The sequence below is a fragment of the Lepidochelys kempii genome, chromosome 25 (genome assembly GCF_965140285.1).
Source record: "Lepidochelys kempii isolate rLepKem1 chromosome 25, rLepKem1.hap1, whole genome shotgun sequence".
NCBI lineage: Eukaryota > Metazoa > Chordata > Testudines > Cheloniidae > Lepidochelys > Lepidochelys kempii.
The window spans coordinates 6,049,637-6,067,686 of NC_136404.1; the positions used below are offsets into that span (position 1 = coordinate 6,049,637).

At 48.4% G+C, this 18,050-nt stretch overlaps 1 protein-coding gene across 5 annotated transcripts in view; it reads right to left on the reverse strand.

Moving 5' to 3' along the window:
• The window catches only part of FBN3 (fibrillin 3), a 312,181-nt gene extending 294,645 nt beyond the window's left edge, over positions 1-17,536 (reverse strand). The window contains exons 1-4 of one of the 5 annotated variants that reach the window (XM_073323921.2): positions 16,667-17,536; positions 14,158-14,593; positions 13,499-13,600; positions 10,817-10,935 (exon numbers count right to left, since the gene is read on the reverse strand). The gene's annotated coding sequence lies outside the window, so the exon portion shown is untranslated. Of the gene's footprint in view, positions 1-10,816; positions 10,936-13,498; positions 13,601-14,016; positions 14,594-14,866; positions 15,082-16,666 lie in introns of those variants that run through there. The other 4 variants (XM_073323919.2, XM_078850580.1, XM_073323920.2 and 1 more) reach the window with 4 other exon arrangements.
• Between the last annotated feature and the right edge of the window lie 514 nt (positions 17,537-18,050).

Consider the following 18,050-nt stretch of genomic DNA (forward strand, 5'->3'; position numbering starts at 1 on the left):
CGGCGCCAGAGAGGGACGATCACACTCGCCCGCCTCCCGAGGGTTCAGCGGCAGGAAGGCTCTCCCCAGCCCTGAGGCTGTGAGTGTGCTGGCAAAGGGCAGCCACACACCCAGCGTGCTGCTGCAGGTGCCACCTGGGCCCGTCTCTCCACTTATCCCTCCCTAGCTACCACGTCACTTCCTCCTCGTCTGGGCTGACCCTCCTCCCTCTGCCTTCCTGCCGCTCTGCCTCCGCAAACCGCAGTCTGGGTCAGACTGAGTGGAGCTGGATGTCACTGGCCTGCTGGTCCCACGGCAGCCCAGCTCCTCTCACAGTCCTACCGCAGTGACCCACAACGTATGAGAAGGGCTGAGGGGAGGACAGCTGCTGCACTGATCAATGCGGGCAGCACCTCCACTGTCCGGCCCGTGGGGAGCACAGCTCCCTTCCCGGAGAGAAGGAATGAACCCACTGTAAGTCTGTCGAGCTGAGCGAGGCAACTATCTCATAATTCATTACAGTCATGGGACAGGTGAGGGAAAGCCAGGCCCAGCCCATGCCAAGGCCAATGAGCCATCCATGGCTCACGCACTGAACATTGCTCGTACCGAGCTGCTATATCCTTGGCCTGACATTTGACGTTCCTGATTCTAGGCAGCCTTTGGTTTTGTTTTTGTGATGGGGCTTAACCCCCAACACCTGCAAAATAAGGCACAGACCCCACTTAGCCCGGCACCTGGGGGGGGAGGGGAAGAGGGGGCTGATTAACGAATTGCCTCCTGGCCAGAAGAGGCGGTGCTAGGCCTTGCAGGTAGACTGAGGGAACTGAGGGAGTCCAGTTGAGGAGAGAAGACCCAGGAGAGAGGAGATAGTTCACTTTCTCTGTCTGAGAAGGGCCTGAGATAGGCAGACTGAGAAAGGCTGCAGGGACAGAACTGATCCCTAAGGCAGGCCCAGGAAAGGGGGCAAGATCCAGCAAGAGACTGAAGAGAAGGCAGGTCTCCCCTACGGAGAGAGACCCCCAGGAAGCAAAGCACCCTGGTGTGTGGAGGAGGCCCTGAGTTTGGTTTGTATGTGGAAACAGAAGACTTCAGTAGCCCAAGAGGGCTGAAGAATTATTCAGATCTGTGATACCCCAGAAGGGGTTTGAACTTCACGTGACTCGGCCAGAGGGCTGAACCATGGACGAGCTGGAACCAGAGGCATGCAGCTTGCAAGAGGTGCTGGAACTAAAGATACTGGCAACATCATGCACGGATGGAAGAGGGCATTACAAGGGTGAGTGTGGCCCACCACAGCTCGGTTTGGATTTCTTTTTATCAGATTCCAAGGGCCTGGAGTGTCACTCTCTCAGACAGGGCTGTGTCACAGCATGGCTTGGAAGGCTCCCTGGGAGGGCGATGAGGCATGAAGAGAAGAGCTGAAGGGGATGCATAGGAAGGCTGGGGGTTCTGTAGCAAGCTCTGCAGCGGTTTCCAGAAAGATGATCAGTTCTGCTGAGTGTTTTCAGCCTTTCCTATGGTGTCAGAATTGTTCCCTAATTCTGTGCACGTGTCCGAAGCAGCATGTAGTAGGATTCTGGTGTGCCCATGGGAAATGCAATGGAGCAAGAGCTCATCTCCTGCAGGGAACAATTCAATGGCTGACGCCAGGCCCCAGAATCAGATCCCAAACACCCTCGCCAGCACAAGGCAGCAGTGAGGGCCATCAGGGTGCCATGCTCAGCAGACAGTTGCATCCATGGTGTGGGAGCTGAAACCGCCAGGCCTCTGGCCTTGCCTCCAAGCTGGTGCTCACTGTTCCGATGTTCCTTTTGTTTTCTAGGAGTCTGACTCCACCGAGGAGGGAAACCACAGGGAAATTGTTTCCGTCTGTGCTCTGGATGACAGCAAAGGCACAGGGCTGAGGCAATGATGAATAACATGCAGCTCCACAGCCAACCCTTTTTTAAAAACCTTTTTATTTCAAACCTAAGGAAAACAACATTTTTTCTCTTTAGCTTGGCAGGCAGCAGCAGCCGTGCTGAGCTCAGGCAAGTCCAGATCAAAGCCAGGCGAAGTCTGCTGCAAAAAATCGGGCACTGGACATTTATGAAGATTTGATTCATAAAAAGCCATGCAGCGAGTGCAGTGGGATTTCACTGTGGAACCTTTGACGCGGGAGCTGCCTGATTTAGAATGAAAATTGCCTCTTTGTGCTGCCAGGAGTAAGGGAATCGCTCCATTTCCTGTGAAATTTCAATCTTGGTACGAACACCTTTCCCGCTGCCCATACAAGGGCAGATCATGTTTCTAGATGGACTATACGGACAGCCTTCCTCACTACAACCAGGGAGCAGGCATCTTCCTGCCTCCCAAAGCAGAGGCCAGATGGCAGGGCAAAAAACAGCCAGCCGCATCCTAGTTCCTGCTGTCTCTCCTGCTTAGAGTTCCTCTTCATCTCCCAAGAGAGACCTCTCTTTGGTGTTCCCTTGACTCTGGTCTGAATGCACAACTGCCCCATGCTACTACACGACCCCCTAGTTGAAAAGTCCTTTTTCTGTTTGTGCAGAACTGCATAGCACAGAAATGCTCAAGTCGCAATGGAGACACTGGACAAGAGCCAGGGTCCAGATGAGTTGTGCTCACACAGCCACCTTTCAAATTCTATGATCCTCAGGGCTCCCTGCAGGCTGAACCTGCCCCCAGCTCTAAGTTACACCAGCTAGAATTATTCCTAGGGAACACTGCACTGGCTGGGGGTTTCTGGAGGCCAGTGCACACTGGCCACACCCCAACCCCCACAAATCCCACAACGCCTGCAGGAGGAATTCCCAGGTATCTTACCATTGGAGCAGTGCAAAGGGGGTGGAGCCAGGGACCAGAACCAGACCCGCTGTTCATAAGCGATGGGCAAACCCAGAAAAGTTTGGAGCTGGCTCAGATACACACCCAGGTTCTGGACACTGCAGACCAGTATCTAGCTCCCATCTTTACCTTTTGTTTTCTGCTGCAGACAGCGCTGCTCGCACACCCAACATGAGTGGGGCAGAGGGGAGCACTGGCCTTATCTTAGGATTGGCAGAATATGCTCTCTTCCATCATCAGCTAGCTCCAGTGGCCCCACCGCCTACCTACTCTTTTGGATGGGCTGATGCGTGCAAGACAAAGACCTGAGGAGTCCCTGTTCAGAAGCTAGTGGAGGGCTGCAGTCTGTGGCCAGCCCCTCTTTGAGACTATAAGTGGGGGGAGCTCCTTGTGCCTCCCCCCCATGCATGGCCACATGGGGGCTGGCCACATTCTCTCCCTCTATGTTCAGCAAAGGTCATGCTGGCCAAGGTGTGAATTGAACCCATTCTCCAAAGTGTGGTAGGAGGTAAAATATCCACATTATTCACTGTAATGCAAGCGGACAGGCTAGGAGGAGAAAAACATGCAGGGACTGTGCAAGTCCTCCAGACTCATCTAACTCTGAAGCAGCTGCTTACTGCTGGGAAATTCTGGTTGCATCAAAAGAACCAAGCCACTGCACAGCCATGATTGAGTTATGAGAGGCTGGAAAAGAAATCACGGTAAAAGTACGTTTTCTACCGTAACAATGATTGCCTCATTTCTGATAACACGATAAGCAAGAACAGCTCACTCTGAAATGAGATGCTGGCACCTCGGGATGTTGACAAGCACCTTTGGAATGCTCCCAGTAAAGGCGCCCTGTACAGCGATGTCGTGTGGATGCACAAGGGGATGCGAGCTAAGGTGTCACTGACAGTCATAAATCTGACATTTCCTAACCTTCAAATGCTCAACTTTGCAACCTTAACAGTCTGTTAACATATTTTTTAATATAATGATTATTTACATTCCAGTAGCACCAGCATCCCAAGTCAAGATCAGGGCTCCATTGTGCTGCGTGTGCTACAAACACAGGGTGAAACAATCCCTGCCCTGAGGGGCTTGCAGTGTCAATGGGTGGGAGGGAGATGCGTTGCCTAAAGTCAAACAGCAGGTCAGTGGCAGAACCACAAATAGAGCTGGTACAGTGCCCTAGAGACTAGATCACACTGCCTATGTAGTCTACATGATCTTGGAGACCATATCTAGCGTGGCAGCTGGGCAGTAAAATGGGGCAGGTGGATAGACTGGCATGTGTCTAAAGCGGAACAAGACAAAACGGTGTGGAAAGGAAAATGGCTCACCTTCCCCACAGCAGAGCCAGGGAGAATGTAGTGCAGATGAGGTGGAAAGCTGCTCATTCTCCCATCTGGCCATGCCCCCAGCATGGAGAAGTTCACAGCCTGGAGGGTGTGGCTCTCCCGACGTGCACTGCGGATGAAATGGTCCCTTGGGGCCAGAGCCAGCCTGTGTACTTTAAACAGCTCATCGGCTGGAGGCAGGAACCGGAGCCAGAATCAGGGGGCACAACAGTATTTTTTGCTCCATCCATCCCACTTTGACTGGGCCTCAGACTGAAAAAGCACCACTGAGAATCTAGCCCAGAGAGAATCGCTCGGAAGAGTGACTTTGTGTGTCCTTGTTAGACTTCCCATCCTGGTGGGGCGATAGCCTGATGAGAGGATTAGTTCGCCCAAAGAGACTTAACTCAGAACAACAGAACCTTGAGTAAATTCAAACCACAGTGAACAACATTCCAGTTCTCCAAGCAAAATTCACATGAGGGTCCAAAGTCCAGACACACGGGGTCCTTTTCTGCCTGACTTTGGTTAGATGATTATAGGTCTTTTCCCAAAGTCCTTCCACGTTATCTGTTGGGGGGTCTCTCCTGGAGGTGCTGTGACCCAAGACCTTCTTAATGCAGAGGGGCTACAAGAAACTCCTCAGTCTGGTCTGTGCATTCTGGTTCACCAAAGAATGTCATATGCGGCCTCAACTAAAAGCTGATGTCACACTGGTCATCGGTAGCATTGTGAAATGTATGTACATGTTTACTGAAACTATGGTCTTAAAGTCTGTCGGAACTGGTCACCGGCAGAGACAAGAGAGAGGGTTTCTGTCAGACAAGAGACGTTTATTCACCTGTTTACATGCACATTGAGTATTGTCCCATTCACAATGGGTCGCCTATAACTAGTGTGAGCTGAATACAAATGAAGGATTGTAAGGACTTCAGAGAAAAAACCTAACAGGAAGAGAAAAGCAGCGTGTGGCAGGACCCTCTCTGAGGGGTGCACTTTAGAGGTTTGCTTAACTATATTTGGGGGGGCAGAGAAGATACCAGGCACTGTTCACTGAGGAAGTAAAAGGACAGTGATTTTGCTTCATGGATAGTGGTCTCAGCCGGGCTTGGCTAAAAACGCCGGAGAGAACTTTGGGTGAGAGCAAACTTTAGACTGGAGATGAACCTGTTAGTGAAGCTTAGTCTCTAGAAAGCCTGTTCTGATTGTGTTTTATATGTAACCCGTGATTGCAATACTCTTACTCACTGTGACTCGAATCTCTGTTCTTTGATAATTAACGTAGTCTTGTTTTCCCTGTAAGTACAGCTCAGAGCTGTGGTGTTAAGCAAGGTGCTGGTCCTGAGCTGAATCTTACCACTGGTGTGCTCTGTTCTCTTGGGTACAGCCGCCCTGCTAATTCTGTGAGCAGTCAGTGGAGAAGGGGCTGGACACTGCAGGGAACGCTGGGAGAACTCAGGGGTCGGTGTGTGCCTGTCACTGCCTTACAGAGACAGCGAGGCCTGTGGGGGCCTGGAGGGCAGGGCTTGTGCTGCCAGAGGCGGGTGGTTTCAGGGTACTGAGCCCCCAGCAGGCCCAGACAAGACTGCTTCACACGAAGGGCAGGTGGTGGTCAGGTGCCTCACAACCCATGGTACCCCTGGGGGGCATCACAGGTGGCCAAATCAATTGCTTCAGTTGCCACAACAGGGGTGAAGGATGTCGTTTTGGTGGCACCTAATGCTCATTCCAAGTAGCCAGAGAGTTTTGGGATGAATTTCCATTTCTACTGGACATCCTGTACTAGCCAGGAGTCGTGTGACATGTCTGTCCATTACTCTCTGAGAGAACAGACGGAAGCAGGACAGGTCTAAACCAGTGGTGTGAATTTTGAAAGTGCCTAAAGTGTTTTTGTCCTGGAGGTTCCCAGAAGGGGCTGATTTTTTATTTTTGAGTTTCCTGTGGAATATTTTTAATCAATTTTTTTTGTTTTTGAAATTCATAATTTTTTTTTAATGAAAATTCATAATTTTGTAAAAACTCCCACCAAGCTGACTGATCAAAATTGCCAGTGCAAAAAACCTACTACAAATCAAGCTCCAAGGCAAACTCCACTGCAAATCAAAAGCAACCTCTGATAAAAGCAAAATGATAAATGAGAAACCAAAAAATGTTTAAAATAAAATTCAGAAAAAAAATCAAGATTTTTTTGTGAAAATTTCTATTTGCAGAAACAGCCAAGGTTGTTGTGGTGGGTTTTTTGTTTGCTTGTTTGTAACCCAGTTCTACTGGTAGGTGGCAATGGAGCTGGCTTAAATACATTTTCCATACAGCTTGTGTGTTCAAAAGTGTTAGGGAGGGTCAGATCAAATCAGCATACAGCCCCAGTTCAGAAAAGCACTTGAGTATATGCCTAATTGGAAAGGTGCTTGTGTAGTAGAGATGGAAGTGAGCACATGCTCAGTGCCTTGGTGAATTGAGACCTATAACATCCAGCTGCTCTCCCTTCTGTATCAGCCGTATGGAAAACATTTGAGTCTTTGAAACATATTTATGTGCATCTTTTATGAAGTCAAGCACCTCACATGCCTCTCCTGCAGCCAGGAGCCCTCTGGAAACTCCTCTGAACTAGTGAGTCACTTTGTTCAGAGTCTGGTCCATTTGCAGCAATTTAGTTAAAGCCGGTCACAGTATTGGCCTTGTCTTCTTGACTCTTTTCATTTTCTTTCTTCCTTGAAGTAAACTTAGTGCTCACGGAAGTCAAGGACTCATGGTATTGGATGCCGATAAAGCCAGCAACTCTTCTGCTAATGCCCCCTGTGACGGGGCAAGGCCAGATGGCTATAGAAAAGTAGTGGGAGATAGATATATTAGCCCCAGGCTAGACAAATCCCTGGTACTAGGATAAGTAAATGGCAGCTGCTCCATGTCAATTAAGACACCTGGGCCAATTAAGATCTTTCCAGAAGGCAGGGAAGATAGCTAGGTTGATTGGGACACCTGAAGCCAATTAGGGGCTGGCTGAAAGTAGTTAAAACCCTCCCAGTTAGTCAGTTGGATGCATGTGTCTGGAGCTGTAGGAGAAAGCCACGCTGTTGGAGGAATTGAGCAGTACAGACCATTTCAGGAGCAAGGAAGGAGGCCCTGAGGTAACGGTGAAGTAGATATTGAGGAAGTGGAGGCTGCTGTCCAGAAGTGGCCCAGGGAATTGTACTTGTCCTATTTCCAAAAAGTCAGCTACCATAGCTTCTACTATTAGGGTCCCTGGGCTGGAGCCTGGGGTACAGGGCAAGCCTGGGCTCCCCCCCTACCCTCCCTGATTAATCACTGAAACTGAGAGACAACAGAGACTGTGCAAGGAGGGGTGGCTTCTCCTCACCTCCCTTGCTGGCTTATGATGAAAATGGCTCAGGAGGCTGTGACCCTTGCCTCTGGAGAGAGAAGGGCTATGTGGAGGGTCACAGAGAGCCTCTGAGGCTAGCAAAATTCGCCAGGAAGTGCGGGACCCACGGAGACAAGGACAGAGCTTTGTCACACACCCCATAGAACTCTGCCAATTCTCCTGGGACCATACTGTGAACAGCGACTGCTGCACCAGCCACAGGCCCCTCCAAACTCTGCCAGTGCACCTGGGACCGTATTGTGGACAACCACAGGCTCCCCCCAAGCCCTGCCAAGACACCTCTTTATAAGCTGCAGCCCCTGTGCTGTGCCAGTAATGAGCGCTAACAAAATGGTTTAGCCCTGCAATGCCTCAGCCTCTGCTTCGGGCTGGGCCTGCCACTATGCTGCATGATGCTGCCTTGTTTGGCAGACGTTTCTCTTGGTTGTGGATCCCAAACTCATTTTGCTTCCATCCAGTTGCCTTCCGAATTCCCGCTCCAAAGAGTCAGGAACAGTTAACAAGAGTCTGGTTACTCAGCAACCAAGACCAGCAGTTACTTGTCTGGAGAACAGAACTTGCCCCCACATGCCAGTGACATGTTTTTATTCAGTGGAGCCTTCCCAGAGGAAAAGACTTGTGAGCTCATCTAGTGTTTCCCCCGCCAATGCTTTGTGCTAGATTTTGTTTTCCTTTCTCAATAGACAAAGCAACTCCAGCTTTCTTGGGACCAGTGGGGCTGCAAAGATTTGTTTTACAAAAGTAGGCGATGTCTTGAATTATGCTGCACAAATCAGTCATCACTCAGGAACCCCAGAATGAGGGATGGGATCCAAACTGTGACCTGAACCTCGCTGTGAACCTCTCCACACTTCTCCATGTTGGCTGGGACTGGAAGTTCCAAGATGCAGACTATTTCTGGCCTCTCTGAAACCAGAAAATCCAGGAAGTCTCACCCAAAAGGGGGATCTCCTGAGATTGGCAGCCCCAGCGCACTGGCTAAGCGCTGGAGCTGCTGGCTGGTTAATAGCGTATGCTTGTCAAGTGCTTTGGAAAGGAAATCTAAAGCGCAGGGTATTTGTTTTTTATTGAGTTGTGAAGAGTACTGTGCAAAGGCTAAAACAGCACTGGATCCCGCTCCAATCCTAGGTCTCCACACCACACCGCACCGCACTCCACAGGCCCCCAGAAGAGCCCCTCCCAAACACAGCTGATGCCTCTCCCAGCAATGCATTTGGTAGAAGCCTGAGCAATGGACCTGGCAATGCGTCCTGAAGACCAAGAGACAAGCAAATTCGAACCCAGCTGCCCTCAGCCACCTCCTATTTAAATCTGGAGAACATCACCTCATATCTCTGGAGAATGTATCATCCGGGATCTGCCATGGGGAAATGCCTCCCCTTCCTACCCAGCCCCTCCCCCATCCTTCCTTCTCCAGCACCCTGGCAACTCAGCCATCCTCCCTGTCCTGCAGACATTAGCATGCTCACTAAACCCTGCAGCATCAGCTCCACCATCTGCCCAGTTGTCTCCGTTCCCAACTCCAAAACACGCATCCAGGCTGTCACAGGGTTCAGGGTGCAATTCAGACTATTGAGGAGTTGTACCCCGAGTGCCTCACCATGCCTTGCTGCTATACCTCCCAACATGGGACACACACAACCAGCCTAGCAGCAAGCAGGTTGCACACTGAGTGTGTGTGCTAGACAGCCCTGGGCGAACAGCTCTGAGCCCAGCAGCCTGCTTGCACCCCTTCTCTGGCTTCCACCAGCCACCTTTATAACCAACAGGGTGACCCCAACCCACTCCCAGTCCCAAATTTACCCAAAGCATGTGCTCTGTTATATCCAGCCCTCTCCTGGACAATACGATTCAGTTGTTCCTCTAAAGATCCAGAAGCACATGACAGCTTATTAATTTAACTGGGGTAAATACACACATCCCTTTAAACACCACACTGCGATGGTTTATATTAATAGTAAAATAGGATTGTAGGTGAATTCAAGGATAAGAGATACAGTCAAAAAGGGTTACAAGAAAAAGAAAGTGAAAATACATCTAAAAGTCTAAAACTTAATCTAGCAAGGTACAGGCTTTGTTGCAGACGGTTTCTCACACCAGTCATTTCCCCCACCAGCACTGGCTGACTTTCCCTCAGTCAGGACCTTCCACAAAAGTACAAGGGGGTTGGACTAGATGACCTCCTGAGGTCGCTTCCAACCCTGATACTCTATGATTCTATGAAGGTGCCAGCTTTCCATGTCTTCCTAGGGGAAAGATCTTTGCGTAAGCAGGTTTCTCACCTATATTCAGTTTCCAGAGTCTTCAGCCTACCCGGCTTGGTTGAAGGACTGATCTTTCTCGGCTAGCAAGAGAAAGATGGGTCCTTCCCCTATGTCTGTCTAGTGATGGATACCAAGGATGACTTCTGTCTTTGCTTATATCTTCCAAAGTTCAATGACTTGGTTTCAAGAGGCAGGATGACCTCATGCTGTTTTTTCTTCCTGTGGGCTTCCCATCCCCCTTTATGTACATGGGACTTCCATTGTTTGATTTCATCAGGTTTAATTGATATAGAAAACAGGTAAATAGCTGCCTTCCCACCTGTCTGGGAGGGAACCTGTTTCTCCCTGTTTGACCACAGACTTTAAAGCATAATATTAAGTATTCCTATTTCCTCAGAGTTTTAATACAGACATCCCACAATGATACAGTAATATTATATACAATCATTGACTCAATTGCTTATATCTTGAGGTTCAGCCCCCCAGGGCTTTATAAACCAGCAAACCTTTGCAATGTAGTCTTTGAAAAGTAGAACCCAGACCAAATTACTCTCTCCTGCTGCGTTTAGACAGCATCCTGGCTCCTCCTTCAGCTGATATGTAAAAATGGACCATTGTTGTCTCTGCCTTTATGACCAAGAGAAGCAAACACACATCCGTTTGTCTAGGGCAGATGAGTTTACCAACTCTCCCGACATGCCTGGTATACACACATTTTAGTCATAATTCCAGCATACATCCATACCTCCCAAAACACAGCACATACACGTCACACCAGAATATCAAAGAGCAGTGAGTTATGAATTTTCAAATGATACCTCCCAAGGCGTATTACAATAGAGTGTAAGGTGTGAACACCGGCTGCTTAGGGTCACCCAGACCCTGGCTGTCTCTGACCTTGACAACTGCCACATCCTCCTCTTAGGGCTTCCTGACTCTCCTCCGGTCAGTCCAAGATGCGCATCCACTGGCCCAGCACTCTGAGCACCTTCAACCCCTGTGCGCCCCCTTGCACTCACCCCCCTGCCCTGTGCTCTTTGCAGATTGGCTGGGATCCATGGTGTGGCACTGTTTTTTTTCAAGTTGTTCTTTGGCCTGATGCCTTCCTGAGCTCTGCTGGCCTCTGCATGAGCTGAACCTGGTGAGGAAAGGGTTAAAGAAGACATTCAGGAGTTAGTGTTGACAGATGCAGAGTAATGCGCATTGGAGGGAATATTCCAAACTGCTCATGAGTATTACTGTGTTCCAAAGCCTTGATTCAGCCAAACATGCAAGCATGTGCTTAAAACAGTTTGCTGAATCAGGCCCTAAACTGGAAATAACCTCTCAGGACAAACCTATGGGTGTCATGATAGCTCAGTGAAAAAATTCTGCCCGTTGTGCAATCATAGTTAAAGTAACAAACAAAAAGTTAGTTTCAGAGTGGGTTGAAAAATTTCTGATGTAACAGTTTTCTGTTATAAATTGTTGATTCGATAAAATTGAAATGTCTCACAGGAATGTATTCATTTAGTTTACATTTTTGATTACATGTTACTGAAACATTTCATTTCATTTCATGCCATCATGTGCCAGCAATGCCCCTCTGCCATGTACATTGGCCAAACTGGACAGTCTCTACGTTAAAGAATAAATGGACACAATTCAGACGTCAAGAATTATAACATTCAAAAACCAGTCAGAGAACACTTCAATTTCTTTGGTCACTCGATTACAGACCTAAAAGTTGCAATTCTTCAACAAAAAAACTTCAAAAACAGACTCCAATGAGAGACTGCTGAATTGGAATTAATTTGCTGGATACAATTACTGGATACAATTAACTTAGGCTTGAATAGAGACTGGGAGTGGATGGGTCATTACACAAAGTAAAACTATTTCCCCATGTTTATTTCCCCCCCACACACACACTGTTCCTCAGACATTCTTGGCAACTGCTGGAAACGGTCCACCTTGATTATCACTACGAAAGGTCCCCCCTCCCGCCCCCGCTCTCCTGCTGGTAATCGCTCCCCTTACCGGATCACTCTGGTTACAGTGTGTATGGTAACACCCATTGTTTCATGGTCTCTATGTATATAAATCTCCCCACTGTATTTTCCACTGAATGCATCCGATGAAGTGAGCTGTAGCCCGCAAAAGCTTATGGTTGGTCTCAAAGATGCCACGAGTCCTCCTGTCCTTTTACCTTGGCAATGTCTCCTGGGGCACGGGCCCTGGGGCTATTGCCCGGCTTGCTGCCCTGTAATGCCGGCCCTGGCTTTTGTATGCAGAAAGATAGCTGCTGCGGCAGAGCTGGGCTGTGGAGTTTTTATCGCATCATGGGGGGCCTCAGAAGAGAGAGGTTGAGACCCCCTCGCCTGTGGGACATTCATCCACATCACAAACCAGCGCACGATCAGACGTGAGTGGGAGTCTGTGGTCGGGAGTAGCTCAGGGCTGGGTTAGCAGACGTGGCTGCAAATTAGGGATAAAACTTGTGACCAAATGGCTTGGTCTTTATTAGGGCCAGTCAGTGGAGAGCCACTGTAATTCCTTCCTGCCCCATGCATAACTCAGACTAGCAAACAAAGACATGTACTCTCTTTAATAGCAAATTCAGCCCAGTTTTATCTCCCCAATAAACTGCAAACTTTTTGTTGTTTGGATGCTAAACTAGAAAGTGTGTGGTGTACCAAAGCCTGCATTCAACTTACAAGCTATCACTTTAAGCTTAAGGGGTTTCCTGGTCCTGCTTGAAGACTAAGGGGCTCTGTAGGGAGGTGTGCAGTTTGGGTCTCAGCCATAGGCGCCGACTCCATGGGTGCTCCAGGGCTGGAACACCCACGGAAGAAAACAGTGGGTGCTCATCACTCACCAACCACAGCTGTTTGGCAGCGCCCTCAGTCAGCTAATTGGGGGCACCATCAAACAGCTGTTTGGCAGCTCGGGAGGGGCTTGGAAGAGGGACAAGACCAGCGAGTGGAGGGCGGGCTGGGATCTTGGGGAGGGGGTGGAGTGGGGGCGGGAAGAGGCGGAGTGAGGGCAGGGCCTTGGGGGAGGGAGGCAGAGCAAGGGTGGGGCCTTGGGAGAAGGGATGGAGTGGGGCTGGGGCCTCAGGCAGAGCGGGGGTGAAGCACCCCTGTGGAAAAGTAAAAGTTGGCACCGATGGTCTCAGCCGTCAGTTTGCAAAGAGCCAGCCTAAAGCAAGGTGGGGTGAGTTGGGCCTCTCAGCCTTAAGGAGCAGCCTGCTTTGTCTCACTCTGTTTTCAGTTCTTGTGTTTTAGGATTCTACGGAAAAAAATCATGGTAAGCTGCAACCTTCCAACAAGAATATTTATGCTTTTATCTAACGTCCCTGGGCATATGCCGTGAACATAACAGAAGGAATGGCAGAGTGACTGGTTAGCTTTCCATGCTTTATGCTATACCCCCAGAAGGGTGTTGAAGCCAAAAGTAACTCCTGTCTATAATCAAACTAAGACCCTTTGTTTTAGTTAAGCCGATTTTTACAGAAAAATGTCCAGGTTTTACAAAAAGTATTACTCAGTTTTTTCAGATTTTCTCCCGACTTTTGTATCGTTCAAATATATAAAAAATTACTTGTTTTATTAGGAAAGTACAATACATTGCATGGTCTGTGTGTATATGCAAAGCTGCCTGTTGAAGTAAAGTTACATATTAGTCTAGAAGATGCACACAATAAACAAACAGGCACTCACACAAACTCTGCCATGCGTCACATCTGAACGTCCTGATGAATCTCATCCCACCACGTACACATTTCAAGGTGTTAGCAGATAATGGTTTAAAGATCTGACATTCTAAAATGGGAAGAAAATGAAAATCTGTATCAGAATACATTTCAGAACACAAGGAAGTATTCAAAAACTTCAAAACAAAACACGAGAAAAGGGTGAAGTTGAATGTATGCGCTGCAAATGGTGTGGCCCAATTATTAAATGTAAATATTTCTAGGCTAATAGTTCTAAGTCTACAACAGTAAACTGTTCATTCAAATGAAAAGTTTCATTTGGGGATTAGAGATATATTGTTTTCTTAAACTCAGAGGTGGCATTTTGTTCTGAGTTGTTTTAGTTCCGCAGCAAGCCACACTGATGAATGGAATTCAAAGCATTCATCTATTGAACACTTTCTTTCCCCTGTCCTTCCATCCACCAAAATAACCCCCAATATTTACCCAGAAAAATTATTAATAGTGTTTTGCAGTGATTTTCACCTGTTTTTGTTGTGCTAATAAACACTGATAAATTCCCAGGAAAAATGAAATAGAATGAAAACTGAAAAGGAAGGGCCCTAACTCAAGCAGGAATCTTGAGGAGAAGCAATTTGTTGTCTGAAATACTTCAGCAAAACATACAGAGGGCAGCTGTGGTGAGAACAGACCCATGTCCAGCAGGGCATGTAATGCCAGCAGCCATTTCCAAATCCGCAGGCAGCGTAGGGAGGCAGGGTTCTTGGCTTTAACTCTGTGGAATAGGAAAGCAGTCCAGCTTGCGGCCTGCTCAGGACAAACACACAGAGCAGATGTCTCTGAGCTGTGGGCCGTTTGGCAGGAGTTCCCTCACCGCCCGCAGGGATCTGCATCATTCTTGTGTCCTCTTGTGATTGGCATTATATTTTTGTTCAGCTGGAAATAGACTTTTCCTTTTATTGTCTTGGCTGGTTGCAGACTCTTCTCATGTGCAAGCCACCACTCAGCTCGGCTGGGAGTTAATCTGTCAGCTGATGTCATTGTTTGGCCAGTAGTGACTTGACTGTCTTTAGCCCGTCACCTTCAGGGTCTCTCTCTTTTCCTGTTTAATGTAATGAGAGAATAGATCAAGTGCCAGCAGCAAATCTGTTTCCTCTTAATGTCTAATGGGCTAGCTGTTACTTCGCAGCTCCCTGCCTCCCCAGGTGTCTTTCCTCCATTTTATCCTTGGTCTCTAACCCAAGAATTTTAACGATTGCCAGCTATTGAGGCACTGATTTAGTTGGGGATTGGTCCTGCTTTGAGCAGGGGGTTGGACTAGATGACCTCCTGAGGTCCCTTCCAACCCTGATATTCTATGATTCACGCTACTTACCTCACAAGTGAGAGATGATGTGAACAGCACATCTGGGTGCGAAGCTTAGGAGTGGCAAAGCCTCGCAGAGTGGTGTGGAGAGCTCCACATGAAGGAAACAACTGTAGTATGCCCTGAGTTCGTTCCATGGAGTCTCTATCCTTGTATGGGACAGTCAGCACCTCTCACAGAATCAGAGATTTTCAGTCTAGAAGGGACCATTATGATAATTTATCTGACTTCCTGAATAACCCAGAGCAAATGGCAGTGCCATGCTAGTCTCTGCATTCTTTGTGGTAGGTGTGTGTAGGATTCAATTGATAAAGACTTAAAGGAGAGGAATATAATTAATGCCAGTCAGCATGGCTTTATGGAAATAGGTCTAGTCAAACAAACCTGATTTCGTTCTCTGATGAGATGAGGTAGATAAAGGGAACTGCACAGATGGAATATAATGTGTGCAATATGTTGTATAAGACATTTGACTTAGTATCGTACTACATTCTGCCAATAAAATTAGCACCATACAATGTCAACAGAGCACCCATTAAGTGGATTGAGGACTGGCTAACGGACAGACCTCAGAGGGGAATGATTCCCCAGTGGGGGGGTTCTGGTGGTATGATGGATTGCGGGTCTTGAGGCAGTGCTCACACCATGGCTGCACCCAGCACCTCACAGGAACCAGTGGGAAAAGGGGGTAGTGGAGCTCCAACCCACCAAGGGCTCTGCCCATCGCCCTGACTCATGCGGGCCTGACCAGGGCTGGAGCACCCGCAGAAAAAAGTTAGCGGGTACTTAGCACCCACCGGCAGCCAGCTGCCTCCCTCCCGCCTGCCCACATCCCCACTGATCGACTCCTCCCCCTCCCTCCCAGCACCTCCTGCACACTGCGATCAGCTGTTCCGCGGCGTGCAGGAGACACTGGGAGGGAGAGGGAGGAGCAGGGATGGGGCACGCTCGGGAGAGAGGGAGGGAAGAGGCGGGGTGGGGCCTTGGGGATCGGGGCGGAATGGAGCTGGGAAGAGGCAGGGTGGGGGTGGAGGCTTGGGGGAAGGGGTGGAGTGGGGACGGGCCTGGGGCAGAGGGGGAATCGAGCATCCCCTGGGTAGTGAAGAAGTTAGTGCCTATGGCTTTGCCCATGAAGCTCCTGATGGGGGAAGATGTCCCCCCTCCCCCAAATGGCTCTGATGCACCACTTAAACCAGAAGGAGGCACAGAAAGTTGACTGAGCAGGTAGGTGAATCCCTGGCTGGCTGCCACTTTGGACCCTGCCTACTTGTCTGATTCCTGAGCCCTACCTTCCTGCTTGCTCCTGGTTCCTGCCCTCCTTATCCCAGAACCTCCTCTGCTCCTAGTTCCTGCTTTCCTGCCTTGCTCCATGTCCCTGCTTCTCCGCCGTACCCATGACTCTGTCTTGACCCCTGACTCTGACTCTGGCCTCAGCCCTTGTCTTGACTCCTGACCCCATTTCCAGTTGTGACCCTGGGCTCTAGTTCCTCTCTCCCGGCTCAGACCAGTAGGTGTGACTGCCCATGCCCTGGTCCTCACCGCTGGGTTTTGCAGCAATCAGCAAGCATTAAGCCTGTTGCTATTCATCGTTTTATTCAATGATCTGCAAATAGAGCTATGAAATCACTGCTGATAACATTTGCAGATGACACATAGATTAGCAGGGTGGTAAATAGTATTGAGGAAAGACCAGTGACAGACACCACTCTGGGTCTCCTCTAGTCTATCATATTCCAGTAGATATAAAAAGAACAAAGCATTTACATTTTCAACATCAAATATTTGAAAACCAGTTTCCCCTTGACCTACCTGCCTGTGTTTGGGGCTCTTCTGTCTCCACCACAGACACCAAAAACTACAGCCCAGGTAGCCATGTCTGAAGGGAAATGCTCTCCATTTGGTTCTGCCAGCAGGTTTTGTAACAGAATCCCGAAGTCAGGTTTTAGCAGGTGACTGAAGGAGGAGCTGATTTCCACATCTTGTTTAAAGCACTTGAATATATTATATCTGTACTCTCTTACTGATTTAAAACATCTTTTTCTTTCTTTCTTTCTTTCTTTCTTTCTTTCTTTCTTTCTTATTTTTAGTATCTCTGCAGTATCCAGGGTGACAAAACTGCAGCTAAGGCAGGGATTTCAGTAGAAGTTGCACTTAACTGGCCATCAGTGCAGGAGAGAGTTTGCCTCTCCCCAGATAGATTTACTGACACTAGGCTACTGAATGTCTCAGGGTTGGAGGAGAGGAATCAAGTATTAAAAAAATAAAAGGAGTAGGTCACAGGACACCCTTTCTCCCCTGAGAATGAAGATTTCCTATAATCTCATCTCAGCTGTCTTTCTGTAGGTGAAAGCCATTGCCTCTTGCACTGGACGCCCTGGTCTTTGTGTTATTCACACCCAGGCAGGAAGCTGGTCTGTAGGGAGTCAGTTCTGTCCTGGTTCTTGTCGCTGGGCAAGGAAATCCAAGGATGTTCCACTTGGAGGGAAGCAGAGCGCCTCACGAGCCAGGAAGCCCCGCTACCCTGACAGCTTTCAGAGACATGGCGAGAGGCGTTCAGCATGCTGAAAAATGAAGGAGACCAAAAAATGAAAAGTGCCAGATTAACCCCGGAGTGGGAGCTGCATTCCCCTTTCCCTAATCCTTAAATAAGAGGTAAATATTATTATTTTCAAGCCTCTTTTTCAGGACACGGTCCTTCCTCATTGTAAATCCATCCATCTGTCCTTTCAAATTGTAAATGAATGTACAGATGAAGGAAGAAAGCTAATTCCAGTAGCTCAAAGAAATACAGGACTGAAAAGGATTATACTTCCCAGAGAAGAAATAATACATGGAACATGGAAACATGGAAAAGACTTTTTTTCAGCTAGTCCATGATGAGATCTATAGAACCAGACTTAGATGGGCAGGCCCATTGTCCAGGAATCAGACAGAATTGTTCCTTACAGACCTGCCTTCTGTGTTGTGTCCAACCTTAGGGTAAACGACTCAGGGACCAGGCTTCCTTTGCAAGGAACAAGGGCTTTATCCCAAAAAAAGGCATGCTTCCATTAGATAGAAGGAAATCTTTCTACCAGTTTGTTCAGTGACGGAAGTGACACATACCAATGGAAGCAGCTCCAGCCTCTTGAATGGAAACATTCCAAAGCAGATTAGATAACACACTTGTCAGAAGAGATCCTGGGCTAAACCT